The sequence below is a fragment of the Vulpes lagopus genome, chromosome 8 (genome assembly GCF_018345385.1).
Source record: "Vulpes lagopus strain Blue_001 chromosome 8, ASM1834538v1, whole genome shotgun sequence".
Lineage (NCBI taxonomy): Eukaryota > Metazoa > Chordata > Mammalia > Carnivora > Canidae > Vulpes > Vulpes lagopus.
Window position 1 is genome coordinate 93,126,359 of NC_054831.1, and position 18,555 is coordinate 93,144,913.

At 39.7% G+C, this 18,555-nt stretch overlaps 1 protein-coding gene across 30 annotated transcripts in view; it reads right to left on the minus strand.

Moving 5' to 3' along the window:
• Window positions 1–18,555, minus strand: part of ANKRD55 (ankyrin repeat domain 55) — a 519,390-nt gene that overhangs the window by 346,265 nt on the left and 154,570 nt on the right. For 20 of the 30 annotated variants that reach the window (XM_041765900.1, XM_041765882.1, XM_041765878.1 and 17 more), the window contains 2 exons: window positions 2,228–2,387; window positions 1,492–1,693 (listed from right to left, as the gene is read on the minus strand). The exons of 8 other annotated variants lie outside the window; for them this stretch is intronic. The gene's annotated coding sequence lies outside the window, so the exon portion shown is untranslated. The remainder of the gene's footprint in view (window positions 1–1,491; window positions 1,694–2,227; window positions 2,388–18,555) is intronic. 2 more of the 30 variants (XM_041765889.1, XM_041765875.1) reach the window with 1 other exon arrangement.

Consider the following 18,555-nt stretch of genomic DNA (forward strand, 5'->3'; position numbering starts at 1 on the left):
CTGGGTGGCACAGCGGTTTGGCGCCTGCCTTTGGCCCAGGGCGCGATCCTGGAGACCCGGGATCGAATCCCACGTCGGGCTCCCGGTGCATGGAGCCTGCTTCTCCCTCTGCCTGTGTCTCTGCCTCTCTCTCTCACTCTCTCTGTGACTATCATAAATAAATAAAAATTAAAAAAAAAATTTAAAGATTTTCCAAACAAACAATAGGCCCATAGGGAAGTTGCATTTTGAAGGTAGAAGGAAAAATTTGCACTGGCTTTAGGAGAGATTAGCTAGGTTGTCCATGGAGAAATGGGGTGAGGAAAAAAGGGGTATTCTCCTTTCTGAAGCCTTAGGCTAGGTACTACAAAACAATCTGTCTTTGTTTCTGGTTGAGCTCCCTCCTGGTGATGAGTCATACGGCGGAAAAGGTGTGTTGGGTGCCTGCCTGCCATGTCTGGTTAATGCAACTCCTTATATGGTATTTGTTTTTCTGACAGGTGACATGTTCCTGGATATGGAGCTTACTTTAAGGCAGTTCTTCAGGTGACACTCAGAGAATATCTGTCTTCTTTTATTTAGTTTCACAAAATAGCCTTTTCACTGGAAGTTTCCTTCTGGACATGCCAGCTGCCAGAGCTCTTAGGACCACAAAAGTAGCTCAGATTTAGGGACCAAAGATAGGGTCCCTTCCTCTCCCATAAACAGGCTCATGTTCTCTGAGAAGAAAGCATTATGAAGGTGGGAGTGTTTTCTATTTCACGTGTAAGGGCCAGTTATGGTGATGACCATGTTATGTTTCTTGCCACGCTGTCTCTAAGCCTTACAACTGACCTGCAAGGTAGGCATTATTACCTTCCCTTCTTTACAGTTGAGGGGAGTGAGGGTAAATAACTGACCTAAGGCTACTCAAGCAGACATGGCTGACCCAAGACTAGAACCAGTTCTAGGAGGCTTCAATACCCATGATCTGGCTCCCAAAATACTGGAACCCTAATAGATGAGTGTAAGGTCTAGCCATTGGAAAGTTTGAGGAAAAGCCTATCAAAGGAATATATTAATTTCTTATGGCTGCTGTAACAAATTAAACAAATTTAGTGACTTAACAATACCAATTGATTCCTTTAGAGTTTTAGAAGCTAGACGTCTGAAATCAGTTTCACTGAGTTAAAGTGTGGATAGAGTCGGTTTCTTCTGGAGGTTGGAGAATGAGAATCCATTTTTCTGCCTTTTCCAGCTGCATTCCTTCTGTACCTCACTTTAACCTCCTGCTTCAGTCCACAACATCTCCTGCTTGCTCCTCTGACCATCTTGCTGCCCTCTCATTAGTGCCGTTATGGTTACATTTAGGGATTATTCAGATAATCTCTTCCTCACCAGATCCTTAATTTAATCATATCTCCAAAGTCTCTTTTGCCAGATAAGGGAACACATTCACAAGTTGTAGGGATGAAGACTTGGACATCTTTGTGGGAGGCATTTATTCACTACCACAGAGAATTTTTCATTTACCTTCACAACTAGGAATAGTTGCTGGAAGTACTTTTCGGTTTTGTCCTTCAACTCTGTTCAGTCTTTTTTGTCTCCCCTTGGATGGGAAGCAAGTCAAAACAGGTCCCAGGGGTCATGAGGGGGTAAGTAGAAAAGACCCTGGTATAGAGGTTGTGAGTAGATGCACTCAGGTCTCTTCTTGCTCTTGTGTACCACATTCTCCCTGGGGAGGAAGTAGCAGTAGAGTAGGAGGTCAGTATTATCAAGCAGCGGAGGGTAGATATATTATCTTTGTCCACCTGGAAAGACTTCTCACATGGAGGAGGCCCCATTTCCTCCAAACTGTCCCCTATCTCACACTCTGACCTGGAAAAATATCTATTTGTTTTATCTACCTAGTGTCCCACTGCACTTGGACAATGTCCAGTTTCCTTCTGTGATCTACACAAAGTCCCACAAGATGAAACTCTTGCCCACATTTCCCACCTCAATTCATTATCTATTCCCCTCCCATCTACTGTGTTCCAATTACATTGGCATGGTTGACAAACAGGAATGTTCATGATTTCAGCAGAACCAACCACTGTTTTTTCTAGTATTGCTTGATGATAGGACATGTCTGCAGTGGTTCAATTAGTCAACTTACATTAGAGTTGTGGTTTCTATAATGTATAGGCTTTCCTTGAAAACAGAAATCTTATCTTAGCAACCAGCCCCCTAAAAGAATTAAAAAATATATATTTATGTGAACTAATACCTTTAGGCCACTCAAGTAGTAGCTAGAGAATATTTGAAAGTCTTCTTCCTTCAGAAACTAATGTATATCTTGCTAAACAATTTTTGCATCATTATCCAATACAGTGTGTCATCAGAGGGTGATAATATTATTATCTTCACTTTATAGATGGGAAGACAATCTAAAAAAAAGAAAGTCAAGCCATTTTTAAATGACAGTCCTAAGAACCCATTCTTTCTGATTCAGAGTAGACTACTTTTCCCCTCATGTTCTGGGGCTCAAAGGCTTGAAGATAAATTTATATAGCACACTATAAAGTACAGAAGCAAATAGAAAGGTCCATAAAATGATAAGCAACACAAATTGGCTGTTAATTGAATGTTACTTAAACACAACTAAAAAAATATATATCACTGTAGGGTTTGGCTTGGCTGAGAGAGGTAGAAGTCAGAAGATGAGAACTTCCCATAGAATCCCAGCCTACTTGACCTACTGTTTTCTGCCCATATGTGCCCTGCACCCTTCATCCACTTCCTGACAGTTTACTTACTCCCTTTCCAACTCCTCACTCTGACTTTGAGGTGAGGAGGCAGCAGCTGAGGCCACTAGGAAATGGGATGGGCAGAAGGGTTCCTAAAACTGTCTTCTCTCCATGCTCTACCCAGTCCTGACAGCCTTATAAAAGCCATTTATTAATCTTGGCCAGGTAGTCCCTGGAATGCCAAAAGCTAGCTGGCAAGAACAGAGGCTCTTCTTCCAGGGTTTTCAATGGGACAAGCCTTCCTAAAATATTTTCAGGGGTGCCTGAATGTAAATTTTAAAACCAGGACCAGTAGCCAAATGCTATGTTTTCTGTTTCTAATGCCTAGATCATATAGGGGAACATGAACTCTGCTTTCTGACCAACAGGCTCCAAGCCCTACACCATCTTAGGCAGGTCAAAACTTTCTAAGCCTTATTTTTTAAAATCTGTGTAACTAGAAGAATAGTAAAGATGAGTTAAGCTAAATGTAGAATTCAGAGCAGTTTTCTCAGTAAGCTAGAGTTATAGGATTCATCATGTCCACCATCTTGAATATAGTAATGTTCACTAGATATCTGTTCAATAATTGAATAAATGATACATAAAATCAGGATAAATCATGTCATCAACATTGCACACATGAACTCATGTCCTGGCATTCTATTCTCCCTTCTCAGGAATAACTTTAATTTTCAGGACCCAGGTAAATGCTCACTGTGGGGATGATGTGTATTAGCAGTCAGATTCACTAACCTTGCAGGAGGATCCATTAGCTCTTTTTCTAACCAGGCTACAATCATTAATAGATATCAACCAGTATGTAAAAAAATAGTTTTGAATAAAAGAATACCAGTAGTAAGAATATTACTTCACTAAAACTTTGTTTACAGGGTGCCCAGGGGGCTCAGTCAGTTAAGCATCTGCCTTTTAGCTCAGGTCATGATCCTGGCATCCTGGGATCAAGCCCCACATCAGGCTCCCTGTTTCATGGGGAGTCTGCTTCTCCCTCTCCCTCTGCCCCTCCACCTTGCTCATGTGCTCGCTCTCTCAAATAAATAAAATCTTTTTTAAAATTCTCTTTCCTTTTAATTTATTTATATATATATATATTCACATATGTATGTGAGTATAGCATACTGAATTTAATGCTATATAGTTCCTACTGTGGATTGTAATCCAAAAACTTTAAGAGACACTATTTTTGAATGGGCACAGCTTTTTCCCAATTTTCAAAGAGCAATAGTTACTACTGATTGTCTATTTTCCTGACTTTTTGGTTGTGTACTTTGACAAGAGGAAACAGCAACAGTGAGTGTGAATATAAGAACTCAGGGTTTGGGGAAGATTCATGTGCTCAAGCTGCCTTACCTAGGTTAGTAACCACATCCCTTCTTTAGGGAGCAGTGTTAATGGAACATTTAAACTAGTAGAACCACTGAGTGACTGATGCTTAGGCAATTAATGTCAGTGGGGATATGGTCAATGACTGCTTGCTGGCACTGCCACTGTCCATGTGTATGGCATAGGTTGGACTTCAGAGAAAGATCACAGAACACAATGTTCTCTTACATTCCTTGCCTGGCAAACTACATCTCCAATTCAGCTCCTGACATTTCCTGAGCTGTGTAGGAGTGCTTACTATGCACAAGGAAAGGCTCAAAGCAGCAAGAAAAAAACCTGTGGTGGAGCTAGAAAGCAGGCAAGCATTGGGTGATTACCTATCCTTTGCAAGAAATTAATGACCTTTCCTGGTAATGCCCATAATTATTCCACACAGTACTCTATTTCACAGATAAGTATTTGTGCTGGTTTGCATTAGATAGACCTAAGAGAATAATAATAACACCCATCTTTCTGGGATTATAAAGAAGGCTAATTAAATTAATATGAAGTTCAGGGTAGTTTGATAATGACAAAAGATGAGCAGCTTTCTCAGGGTAAAGCAGTAGGGCTCAAGAGAAACAGCAATGGCCCAGGAGTCAGAAGGCCTACCATGAAATCCCACTAACCAAACTGTCTCTATGACATACCATAACCTCTCTGAGTTTCAGTGTCCTCATCTGTGAAATGAAAGAATTAGTACAGATCATGGGCCAAAGCTAGGAGAGGGTGCATTATTTAAATCAAATTAAGGGGGCACCTGGGCAGCTCAGTTGGTTGGGCCTCTGACTCTCAATCTGAGCTCAGGTCATGATCACAGGGTAGTGGAATCAAGGGCTTCTTTGGGCTCTGCCCTCAGCAGGGAGTCTGCTTCTCTCCTCCCTGTCTGCCCTCCTCCCCCATGCACATGCTCTTTCTCTCTCAAAAATAAGTAAATATTTTAAAAATAACTAAATAAAATTAAATTAATTGTTTATTTGCTGAAAAAATTTACATGAAGGTACAAAATAGAAAACCCATCAAAATGAGGCAACTCTGACTAAAGCAAAATGGAGTCTAACCCCACCTACATTACTTCTATGGTACACAAAATTCTAAGATGGTCCCCAAGATTCTCAGACCTAGTGTACATACACTTTCTCCTAGTTATTCAGTCAAACATGAACCTGAGTATTGTATAAAGGAATTCTGAGAATATATTTAAGATTCCAAATCCATCAAACTCAAGGGAAATAATTTGAATGGGCCTGACCTAATGATATGAAACCTTCAAGAGTGAGTTTGTTCTGGTTGATGGCCAAAGAGGAAGACAGAGACCTGAAGCACAAGAAAGATTCAACACATCATGGATGGCTTGAAGACAGGGAGGTCATATGACAAGGAATACTGGTAGCCTCTATGAGCTGAGATCAGCCCCCCTGATAGTCAGCAAGGAAATGGGAGCTCAGTCCAAAGACTGTAAACAGAGTGAATTTGAAAATGGACTTTTTTCCAGAGCCCCCAGGGATCTCAGCCCAGTCAACACACTCATTTAGCCTGTGACACCCTAAACAGAGAACTCACTCATGCCATGCCAGACTTCTGACCTACAGAACCTTGAGCTACTAAAATGGACATTGTTTTAAGCTGTTAAATATATGGTAATTTGTCACATGACAACAGAATTCTAATACACTCCCCTCATCCTATGGTGGCTGACAAAGACCTTCATAGAAGGCCATCTACTTAGGAGCCCTTTGGAGACCTCTGAACTGGATTGTCCCTACCATCTCTCCTAGATCCAAGTTCCTATAATTCCCCCATACTACTGCATTCTGAGAGCATCTTTACAGAAATCATATTTGAAGCTGTGAGCTATAGGAAATCTTCATATTTTTTGGTTTAGTGATTAGGAACCATTGGAAAGAAGAGTGAATTGCTAAGCAGTAACTAACTACATAAACATGGAGCAGGGAAATAAACATTTGTCATGATTTGTATAGCTGATGATAATGAAAACATTAGTACTCCATAGAAGCAACTTACATATGACACCTGGGTAGGCAGCTGACTATAGGAGTTAATTTACCTTCTACCTAAATCTGTAATCTGAAAGTGCCAGAGGAGTTTCTCCTTTGTTATCCTGGTCATCTCATGAAGTTATTACATTGAGAGAGAGGAGTTGGCCCAAGTAGGCCACTCACACACAGCAAGAATGAGAAGAACTTGGCCTAGGAAGCTGGTGGAGTCCATCTGTATCCGTTGGGCTGTTCCCTTTGAATGTTTTCTGATGCAAAGGAGGAAATTCATGAGTGACTTTAAATCTCACCAGTGTTCCAATGAAAACAGGAATATTGCCTGTGGAAACACTTCCTGACTTGGAAAAATAGTTATGACCTCTAAGACCCTAGTTATCCTCATCACGTCTGAATACTCCTTTTGGTGGAACTCCCCTTTATCAATATGGAGAGACAGCATAATAGTAAGGGACAGAAACTTGGGTTTCAATCTTAGCTCTGCATTTAACTAGCTGTATGTCTTAGATAAGTTACATGTTTTTGAGCTTCAGTTTCCTCATCCACAGGAATGAAGAAGAGTGCCTAAGTAACAGCATTTAATTTATACAGTTCTATTGAAAATTACACAATATAACATACACAAAGGATCTCATACAGTAATCAATAAATATCAATATGGTAGGAGTAGTTATATTTTTATTATAGTTCTTCCTTGAACACTTTCCACATGCAAGCTCTACTGGAATCACTTCTTCCCTTTTGGGAAAAATTATCATCCTGCCCCTGGCCTTGTACTCATTCCTGCAGAATTTATAGAATGCCTATAATATAGCTAGGACTCTCCTAATAGCCAACATCAATGACCTATAAGAAATAATCATTATTCTCTAGCAATAATTCTCTGGTATGCTAAGAACTGAAAGGTTCTGTTGTAGCACTAAAGTTGAGAAGTTTCTGTAGGTAAAGAGAGACTGCTTTAGAAAGCCTTGACTATCACAGTTGAGTGACAAGAACTTAGCAGTTAAAACAGCTAACAGAAAGCCACTTATATTGTTTAAGAAATAGAGCATGGTAGGTGGAGAGTGCTCTTTTGATGACTAATCTCAGGACTCTGAAGCAGCATGCTAGGTGCTCTACTGGGAAGAGTGAAGGCAAGGAAGCAGGGGGAGGTTGCTCTCAAATGTCTTCCAACAAAAGTGAAGGCCTTTTCTAGGGCAGAGCTTCTCAAACTGCAATGTGCACTAAAACCCCCTGGGAATTTTGTAAAAATGAATATCTTGATTGAATGTCTGCATGGAATATCTCCCAAGTGATGCTGATGCAATTGGTCAGGGACTACACTTTGAGTAAACAGAACTTAGATTCCAAGAATCACAGTAGAAATGGAGAGAAAGAGGTGTACACATCAAAGGAAGATTTGATAGAAGTTAGCATTTGATGAAATACCAATACATGCTACAACATGGATGAACTTCCAAAACATTGTGTTCAGAAAGAAGCCAGACACAAAAGAATACACAGTATATGATTCCATTTACATGAAATGTCCAGTAAAAGCAAATGTATAAAGACAGAGAGTAAATTAGTAGTTGTCTAGGCCAAAGAGAATAAGAGATGGCATGAGGCTTTTTAGGAGCTGATAGAAATGTTCCAAAATTAGATAGCAGTGACAGTTGTACAACTTTGCACATGCACTAAAAATAATGGAACCGTGTCTTAAAATAGGTGAATTTTATGGTATGCAAATAAAGCTATTAATTTAAAAATATTTAATAGACAAGTTTGTGTTTGAAGCATAGAAAATAACAGAAAGGATACAATATAAGAAAAAACTAATATGTTAAACCTATGCCACAGATAGGCTAGTCCCTGCTCTCTCTTGTAGCAAGTGTGGAGGGGGCTCAGACCTGAGCTCAAAGGTAACTAGGTATTTTAGACACAAAGCTAAGAAAATCCTTTTAATGGCCCCAAGTCATACCTTGGTTAGAACTACCTTCACTGCAGGATAATAATCTGGAACGTATCAAGGAAAAAGACAGAAATCATTGGATAATTAATGTAATAATATAAATCAATAGCTTATCCATTAATTTTTAAATACTTATTCTATATCCAGATCCCAGTAATATCTGTCAGATTGGAAAACCATGTATCTTGAGGTTTCCAAGCAGAAAATTGTACACAGAAATTGCATTGCTTTTATCACAATCTGTATATTCTAAACCTTAAGATTCTAGATCAGTATGGTCCTGGGACCAGCAGCATCAATATCACCTGAGAATTTGTTAGAAATACAAATTCTTGGTCTCCTTTCTAGACTTGGAGAATGAGAAACCAAGGGTGGGGCCTAGCAATGTGTTTTAATAAGCCTTCCAGGTGATTGTTTACCTGTTAATGTTTGAGAACCACTGTCCTAATAAGTACATTTATCAGCTGCACTTGGGATATATATCAATTCAAAGACTAAAGCTACAGTGCTATAAATGCAGAAGTTATGGCAAATATGAAGCATGAGGGAAACATTTTTATCTTTCCCCATGTATGCCAGTCACCACTGATCAATCCTTGGACAATGAGCAAGGGCAGCAGAAGCCTTGAAATAGTCTTCCTGTTTAAAAGTCTGGGAGGAGACAGTTCCACCAGATGCCCTCTACTAACATGAGATTGGGTGAGGGAGGCTAAAGTAGAAGTTAAGAACCTGATATGGTGTCACTGATTCCACCAGTCTTAGGTGGCATTTAGGAGAGTCAGAATGTCCTATTGCCCAAAGGGAGGACATGTACTAAAAAACTGGTGGAACAAACAAAGTCTGGAGTTCAAAGAAATAAATTCACAAATTTCCGGTACCTCAAAACCAGAATTAATGGCAAAGTGTCAGATGTTAACATGAGGTCTCAAAAGTCCAGGGGGGGGGGGGAAAGTCCAGGGGAATCACCCATGTCTGTTAGAAACCAGTGTAGGTTGCCAGGTGGCCAGAAAGGATAAGGCATATCTCAGGAGAGGTCAGAAAGGACCTAGAGGACTGCTCAAACCAAGGACCCATCTCCCAATGGCCATGTTCAAGAAGAGTAAGCTTCCTTCTACCAAAAGTCATGTAGGGGAAGGAAAGCTAGAAGGGGATTTCCTTGAGAAGAGAGAGAGGGTCCAGATAAGGAATTTGAACTCTGACACACCCCAGTATTTACCCAAAACAGACAGATGTAAACTGGAAGAGATTGGGTTATCTGTGAGACTGTAAGCTAGATAGCAATTTTAGATCAGTTACAGGAAATAAAGTTAAAATTCTTTGGCAAGCATCTGATTTACAGCTGTTCATAAAGCTACCTATTGAAAGGCATGGATTCAAAAACTTTTATTCTTGGATGAGTGCCCCCTGGTCCAGCTAAAACAAATAGGGGTGGGAGGCAGAAGCAAAGGTTGGCCCAGGCCTTGGAGAGTTAACCAGCTCCAGGTTTCAACACGAGGTGCCCTTGTCCCATTTCAGAATGCTTTCCCTTCAGCCTAAAACGTTTCAACAGTTAGTGCCATTTGGTCCAGTCACACACTCACAGCTGGTAACTGGAGAAGTGAACATGTGCTTCCAACATTCACTTTTCATAGAATCATTAGGTCAAAGATCATCTGGCCAAATGCTCTCATTTTACAGATGAGGAAACCAAGGTCAAAGAAGCTAAACTAAGTGTAGAAAGGCTGTAGACAAGGCCAGACCTAGAATCCAAATTGCTCTGACTCCAAATCTACTTCTCTTCCTACCACATCGAACTGTTTACAAACCAGAAGTGATCAATTCCACACACTGTAGCTATATATCAAAAACCCAAAGATTCAAAATAATATCTTTCTTTCCAGTACCTATTTATGTTTGCTTCCTTTCTTCCTGCATTTGTTTTGAGAGATGTTAAGAGTCTTCTGATGAAAAGCTATTCTGAGAGAAACTAAGACAAAGTGTCCATGATCTATGGCTGCCAAAGTTAGCTCCTTCACAGCTGTACCAGCACACTGGAGGCTGTGAGGCAGCCAAGCTGTCTTTGGTGCTGTATTAAGAGGTGTGAGTGCCTGGAATTCTGCAATTCAAAAGGGTCTTCTGGGTGGCAGCTGCCTTCTCAGAGTCTTTGAAGGACCACCCTGGTTTGACTGAAGAAGACTTCACATGTGTCATGGGGCATGACTTTCAAAGAGGGCCAGAATCTGGAGTCTTGACTAGTCTATGGGAATGTGGACAAATCTTACACAGGACTGGGTGACAATGTGGTGGATATCTTATTTCTTCCATCACCTATAGAATTTTGTCTTTAATTTGTATGGGGAAGAAAAATGGAAATCAAAGCACTACCTGTATAACTTAATCCGAAATTCTGGAATGACTATTCAAGACTCAAGTCAGTTACTGTGAAATGAATGTCATGAACGTGCCTGGCTCAGAGCACCAGTTTGGAAGCCTCCTTGCAATTCTCATCCAAAGTAACCAGAATCTTCCCAGTTGCCCAGAGCAAAGGATTCCCAAACCCCTTCTTTGTCAGAGACAATGAGAGAACCATCTCCTTAAATTACATTTTCAATATTGGTTTTATTGTTGGCTGCTACCATTTGTATGTTTTTAAAATTTTTCTCTCCACACACAGGTTTTGTTCCTCCACAATAACTGGCAGAGTGAACAAACATGGATGATTTTTTTTTCTTTCTTTCTAAAGTATGCCTCTGACTTCTATTGGTTCTAACAGGAGGGAGGCAAATAAATTCAATATAGTTTACACTAAGTCTTGGTTGTTATCTGCTATTAACTTTAATTTTATGATTACTTTTGGCATTGAGGCCATGTGTATCTAGCTCTGCAATTAATGGCAATTCTGAAAACATCTCTACTATCAATTAACATGCTTCAGATTTTCCACATTTTAAGGTGAGAAGATGAACAGTATTATCTTTGTCTAATGGTAAAGTCTGTAGATATTTCAACATCAAAATTTCCTCGGCAAATGCGAATATAGCCTGGTTAATACCCAGAATTTCTTACATTGGTCTGAACAAAACTGTGAAGTCTTTCTCTCCTCTTATGTAAATATTCTTTCTTCCTTGTTGTCTAGAAATTAAAAAAAAAAAAAAACCCACACATGCACATATCTCAACCCTCTTCCTTTTTCTCTCCTACTGCCTAGGCCCATTACTCTATCCTGTAACACTAAGTGGGCAAGTTGTCCTTAATTTCATCTTACTCCAAGTCCCTAGAAGGAAGTTTGGGAAGGTTGATCTGAGCTGGAAGTCTTAGGGAAAGCAAGCAGTATACATTTGCTCAAGAGGGCAGATTTCCTAGACACAAGTACCTTTATCTGCTCACTTGGGCTGTACTTCTCTATACAGTGTGGAAACCAATGTTTCTGGAGGGTATTGTGGAGCAACTGACAGCTCATAGCCACCAGCAGATGGGCTTCCAGGCATATTCATGCCTCAAGAGCTGAATCCTTGGAATAGATAGTACCATGATAAAGAGCAGAGGAAAAAAAAAAAAAAACCCACCCCAGGATATCAGGGCCAAATCCCCAGTGGTAAAGGGTTACATACCATCATCTGCACTGGTGGCAAATAAGCAGGTGCATTTTACAGAAAGAGTAACATTTGTTTCTAAAAATTCTACTGTTTTTTTCCACAGACAATATTATTTGTACAAGTGAAGCTTTTTTACAAAAAATCTCTACTCTAAATAACTTTCATGTGAGAAACATATACTTAAAGAATTTAGAGATAGATAAGATGTTAGCTCTCATCTAGCTGAGCACTCTCATTTTAACAAAAAGGGAAACTAGGTCTAAAAGCTTAAAAGGTCTTCCCAAGTTCCCAGACTAGAGGAGCTATGGTTATAACTAACTATACCTAACTTAGAAGTACAATTTTTAAAATAATTTTAATTATCAATAAAGCAATACATTTTGAGAGAGAGGTAGCAAATGATAGCATACAAAAAGGCAAAATATCATAGCAGTGTTAAAAACAATACAACAGGCCCAAAATGGAGCCCCTTATACTAAGTCACTTATGTTTATGCTAAGCATCATGCTGAGACTTATAGTTTCCACTCTTCCAGATGTGGACTCTTAAACCAGTCAGTCACTCACAAATCTTCAGATCAGTACTAGTTAGGTAATCTGACTGACAGACCCCTGCCATCCTCCAGATGAAAATAACTTTGCAATAACTAATACATTTTGCACCTAAAATAACTTCCTTGTTCCTGCTCCCTCCTACCAATGAAAGTCTTCCATTTTGTTTAGCTTTTCAGAGCCCCTTTCTACCTGCTAGAGTGGACACTGCCCAATTCATGAATCACTGAATAAAGCCAGTAAGATCCTCACAATTTACTCACTGAATTTTGGTTTTTAACAGTGGTTAAAGCATAGACAGGCTTTGTGTGATAAGGAGATCTAATTTTAAGGCTCAGTTCTACTACATATTAATCATGTGTCCTTGGCGGAATTTACCAGACCTCTTTTACCATGTCTCCTCATTTGTAAATATCTGGACAATAGTAGTATAGCAGACAATCAGTAATCTAATCCACTCCTTCCTTATTTGTAACATAACTCTGATCCTGGTGATGAAAGTAAGGGGACAATTCCCAACCTATGGTCCTTGAGGAGGCCTGGGGCAACTTCAATATGTACCAATGCAAATTCCTGAAGAATACTCTCAGTCAATTGCCCAGTCTGGGTATGGGTTTGAAAATGCTTTTCCTCTGGCTCAAAACTGCTCTCTTAACACTAAGTGATTTTTTTCCAGTTTTCTACCTTCTTTCTCCATATTCTTCAGGGAAGCAATGAAGCTTAATTGGCCTGGAAGCCAACCATGGTGGTCCTTTTCTCCTTGCAATGGATGGCTGGTTTAGGCATGGGCATATAAAGCAATTATGTGTACTATCTTGAGAAGTGGGGGCTTCTGGAGAAGATTTATAATAAAAGACTCATTGGGGAAGAAACTGGTTGTTGCCACGTGTGGATGTGATGCAACAGCCATCTCAGGAACATGAGGGGAGCTTGCTTGAGGACCACCTGCCATGTTAACAATGGCAGAGCAAAAAGACAGAAACATCAGATCCTAGTATCTCTGAATTTATCACCCCTGCAGCTACTCTACTATGGGATTTTTAGCAATGTAAAGTAATAAATTTCTTTGTTGTTTAAGGCAGTCTTCTGTTACTTACAGTTGAATCCATCCACACTGGCACAGCAGTACTTATCATTAGCACTTATCATATAGGGTTACTATTAATAGTAAGTGAGAAATGCAGTAGGAGAAATAGTATACATAAACAAGCACCAAAAAAGTAATAAGCACTACTTTCATTGTTGTTGCAGTTATTATTATTATTATTAAAGAATATAAAGTTAAAATAAATATCTCCCACATTTACTCATCCTTTTCTCTAGTAATAAAAACTTGGCAATAATTTCTTGTGTATCATTATGTCTATTTTTAAAAAACAAAAATAAACTACTATATATTTTTTTCAATTCCAAGAGATTTCCTAATAGATAAGTTAATACCCATAGTAATTTGCCAACTTAGATAAGAATTACCTCTAATCCGATAGAGTGTGCTTCACTTAATCTTCCAAAGATTTGGAAATACTGCCTTATAGCTAAAAACATCTGGTTTTTCAAAATCCTCCTTTTAAATGCAGAAGAAAAAAAATGGACATGTCAAAAGACATAAATAACCAGCATAGCCCTCATGCACATTAAGAGCCAGATGCTAAGAGCTTGACCACCCTGACAGGTGATTCCTGTTAGAACTGAGTTTTATAAGCAACTGAGTGGCAGTTCTTATATGGGACTCAACTGAATGTCTGGATAGCAATGTCTAGATCTGTTTCCAAAGGAATGTCACACTAAGTCAAATGATCATCAGGACACAAGTTGAAGCTCTTATCCTCTAAAGGCCATGCACTATTTCTTATGGTAACCAAGTGGGGCACAGAAATTCAACCAAAGTTCAGGAGACCCAAGAGGAAATCACCAAGCAGGGTGGGTGAGAGGAAGCTGACCATCACCCATCATTTCCTCCAGAAATGATGGGCAGTCAGAAACCATTTATGACTGATTGAGATTCAGAAAAGTGAGGGTCTAAGAGGATCTTTTCAGATTTCTCTTCCCTTAGACTTTGTAATAACAAACATTTCCTCTGAGCTTGATAGACCATAGAAACATAAAAATGCTTGTCCACTGAAAGGAGTAAAAGAAGTGATTAAAAATTTCCTGTCCGAAAACTTTCTGTTTTTAAAATGTGGGTTGGGAAGCATTTTCTGATACCTCAATGAGAGAAAATCTACTATTTGGGTAGAAATGTGGTGTAATATGACTTTGGAGTTAAGCCAAAAGTTCTTACCCAGCTGTTCATACAAGAAGTTTTTGCCTAAAATGCTGACACCAAGACCCTAAGCAAGCTAACAATTAAATCAGAATCTCTGGGATTGGGATTATGCATATCAAAGAATGTAGTTATTTATGTATGCATATATGAGTTTTCTAAGCTTTTCTAAATCCTGGAGTGAGAATTCACTGAAGTAGGCCCAGAGTTAAATCCTGAATTCCCAAATCTAAATTGTGTGACCATGGACACATTATTTCCTCTCTAGGCCTCAGTCTCCTTTTCTGTAAAGCAGGGATTACAAGAGTATAATAGAGTAAATGATGCATGTGAAGAATTTAGCCTAAAACTCAGTAGGTCATGTCAGGTCCATCCTCCCTATATGGGACTGTCACTGCATTCCTCTGCAGAATGAGGTTAGCACTGGCAGAAAGAACGAGCAGGGTGCTGGGGAAGTTCAATGGGAAGAGAAAGTGCCACTTTCTCTTATCTTGCCCATCAACTGAGTTTGTGAATTCCTGGAAGAAAGCAAGTGTCCTGAAATAGCCACTTTAAATGAATGCATTTGAAAGAATTACACATTGAGGCAAAAAAATTCTTTCCTTCTCTTCTCCCTATTGGCAGTCGCACAAGATGATGAAAGGGCTACCATGCCCTGCTCTGGACCTTGGCCAGCCTGTCACAAATGTCTACAGGCAGTAAACAACCATCAAAGTGACCCCTGACATGAAAGATACAGAAAAGCAAGAAAGACCAGTGTTTACCTGGCATCAAACATGACCAGTGAGGTGCCACTGACAACAGGCCAGGATTTCCATGAGATTTAATGTTGTCTGTCTATTTTTACCATTTTACTTAGGATCTCTGAGAATCAGGGATGATACATTTTTTTTTTAACAATAGCCCTTTACTGAAAGCCTTCCAAGTACCAGGCATATACATACATGTATAATCTAATTTATTGCATTTAATGTTCGCAACATTTAAGGGAGGCATTGCTGTCCCCCACTGTAAAGAGGAGAAATCTAAGGCTTAAGAAGGTGAGTAATTTGCCTAAATTAATATAAGTCTTGAAAATAGCCAACTTTGAATCTAGGTCTTTGGCTTTAAAGATTTTATATCTCAAGCTTAAAAAAGTGCTGGACATATGGTATACCCTAATGTTTGATGAATGAAGGAAGTTGTTTCCTCTGTAAGAAAAGCAGAAGAGCTGGAAGTCAGCATCCATATCACCCTTATAATCCCCTCTAGCCCCTACTGATGTCTTCTGAACCATGATAAGGAATAAATCCACCGAGGGAGAAGCAAGGTTGCTATGGATTTTTGTTTGTTTGTTTTTAGTCAACCTGAAAATATCAGACTTAGTGACTCATAATTTTTTTTGTTAAAGATTTATTTATTTATTCATGAGAGACACACAGAGAGAATCAGATACAGGCAGAGGGAGGAGCAGGGTCTCCATAGAGAGCCCGATGTGGGACCTGATCCTGGGATCCAGGATCATGCCCTGAGCTGAAGGCAGATGTTCAAACACTGAGCCACCCAGGAATCCCAGTGATTCATAATTTTATTTGAAACATGAAGGTAAAACTAACACATATGTATTTGTCTTATCTCCCCAAATTGATTGCACACCCCTGAAAATAGAGTTATGCATAATACAGTTTGCATTAATACACAACTGAGACATATGTGTCATTTTTTAAAAGAGTTCAAGGGCTGGCTAAAATTCTGCTGTGAAACTTGACCTTTTCTCAATGTTTTTTATCCATGTGGAATCAAATTAAAATGAGCATTAAGAACAGCCTAGAAGGGGAGAAGTCACAATTAGTAGCATGAGGCATGGATGTAAAAGGGCAGAGTAGCCCTGCCAACCTCTGAGCTGTGTGATGGTGGAGATTTTAATCAATTTCACATCTGAGTGCCCAGTATCTCTAGCACACCTCACTGGCTACACACCTTCTCTTTTGCTGCCTCCAAAATCCCATCTTTAAAGTTAAGTCAGTTCTACAATAGGGAGAGGGGTAGGAAGAAGAAGCAGGTTACAGTCCATGAACATAGACAAATTTGGAAGCATTAAATCAGAGGAATTTTGCACTTAAAGTTCCTTAGAAAGTACAGAGTCAGGCCTGGTTTCATAGACAAGTGAACTAAGACTTCAAGTCAAGAACTAATATGCTCGGGATCCCTGGGTGGTGCAGCGGTTTGGCGCCTGCCTTTGGCCCAGGGCACGATCCTGGAGACATGGGATCGAGTCCCGCGTCGGGCTCCCAGTGCATGGAGCCTGCCTCTCCCTCTGCCTCTCCCTCTGCCTGTGTCTCTGCCTCTCTCTCTCTCTCTCTGTGTGACTATCATAAATAAATAAAAATTTAAAAAAACAGATAAAAACGTCATTTAAAAAAAAAAAAAAAGAACTAATATGCTCATGGTCATATAATCAAACTAGCACCAGGGCTGGAACTTGAGGCCTGGCTCCTGGCTCCTCTGCTCTTTTGACTCCCCGAGGCTACCTCTTCGCAAAGTCAGTAAGAAAACAGCCTACAGACTGGCTGGGTACAGACAAGAGGCTGCCCAGGGGCAGAGTGGCAAGGGCAGTGTGGACAAGGAAGCCAAGTGCAGGCTTGCCTAAGATGCTCCACAAGACAGTCCAGTCTGGCCCTTCTGGGATCATGATTTCCCCTGCACACACAAAGTTAGGTCAAGGTCCATTCTCACTGAGATTTCAGGAAGGAGTGGTTTCTGACCATGTGAACTTGGCTTCATTAACTACTATATGGATAAAGTAAGTTGATCAACTACAGTCAAGAAAACCCCTAAATCCAAGTTTTTAGAAATTGGAGCCCTCCTATTTCCATATAATCAAATCTAGAGAGAAAAAAAATGTTTTTCAAATTCTGGACTTCACAAACTAATCAGGAAAAGACATTTGTGATGCCAACACACGCATTTAATTAATCTTCTTTACTGCCTACTACCAACAAAAGAAAAAAGAGGACAAAATTACTCATGTGTAGATGTGAAATCAATAGCTTCATAAGTCTGAAAAAGTAAGAGCTGCACAGAGTATCCAGAAGAAAATAAGCTTTCTTTCCTTAAGCCTCAAATGCTTAAATCTTTTCTTCATGAAATTCTGTCCAATTTAAACCTTTCTTCCGTTGTCCCAGAATACCTTTCTTGGTAATCTGTGTAACCTTGTATGTGTCTTACTTTAACAAATTTCCTACTATTAGCAAACATATTTCTCACTCTAGTTCACTGCCAATGCTTCTCTCTTATCAAAGAGCATATCGTGAATAGGCCTCACTCTCTTCACTGGCATCTCTTTCTCATGGCTGTGCTGCCTTGCTGATGAGCCATCAGCCTTCTGATGAGTTAGGCCTGAAAGGTACCAGAAAACCAAGCACATGACCAAAGTTGGCTGGCTCAATCTGCTGCTGTGATTGCATCTCACTGCTGCTATTTTGGAGAGACATGAACATCCAAGTTGAAGCCACTGTCAGTACCTGCCTGATCTTGAAAGATCTTGGCCAGTCACATGTTCTCCTGTTTTTCTTGCAATACCAACTTTCATAAATGATCTTGTAGTTTTGTTTATCTTCTGGCGCCACAGCTGTCAAGCTTTGTAGCATAAATTCATTCCTATTACAAGATCCACATACCCAGTGAAGTTGGCACTGACCACTAAACCAAGCCATCACATGTAAACTGTATGCTTGGCCTCCAGTTATAGCACACTCACTCGAATCAAATCTTTGAAAAGTCCACTTGTGCAGTGGGCCACAAAGACACTAAAATGGCCCCGCTCGCAACCCACTCAAATAATTTCTATTGGAGTAGGAAGGTGGGGATTTTCCCTCAAATCATGTTCACAGAGATGTTCTCTGGGAGTTAAGGCAGTACCACATCAGGAAGCTAATGGAATTTTCATAACTTCAAGAGAAGGCGAATCATTTTGGATCTGAGACCAAACTCTTTAAATATCAGATTTTAAGTTCTTATAGATACTTTTATTTATCTATGTTGTGTTTTGAGTTTAAGCCATGATTAATGACCCTCCTTGTGTTTTCCTTCTCCAGATTACATCAATATTA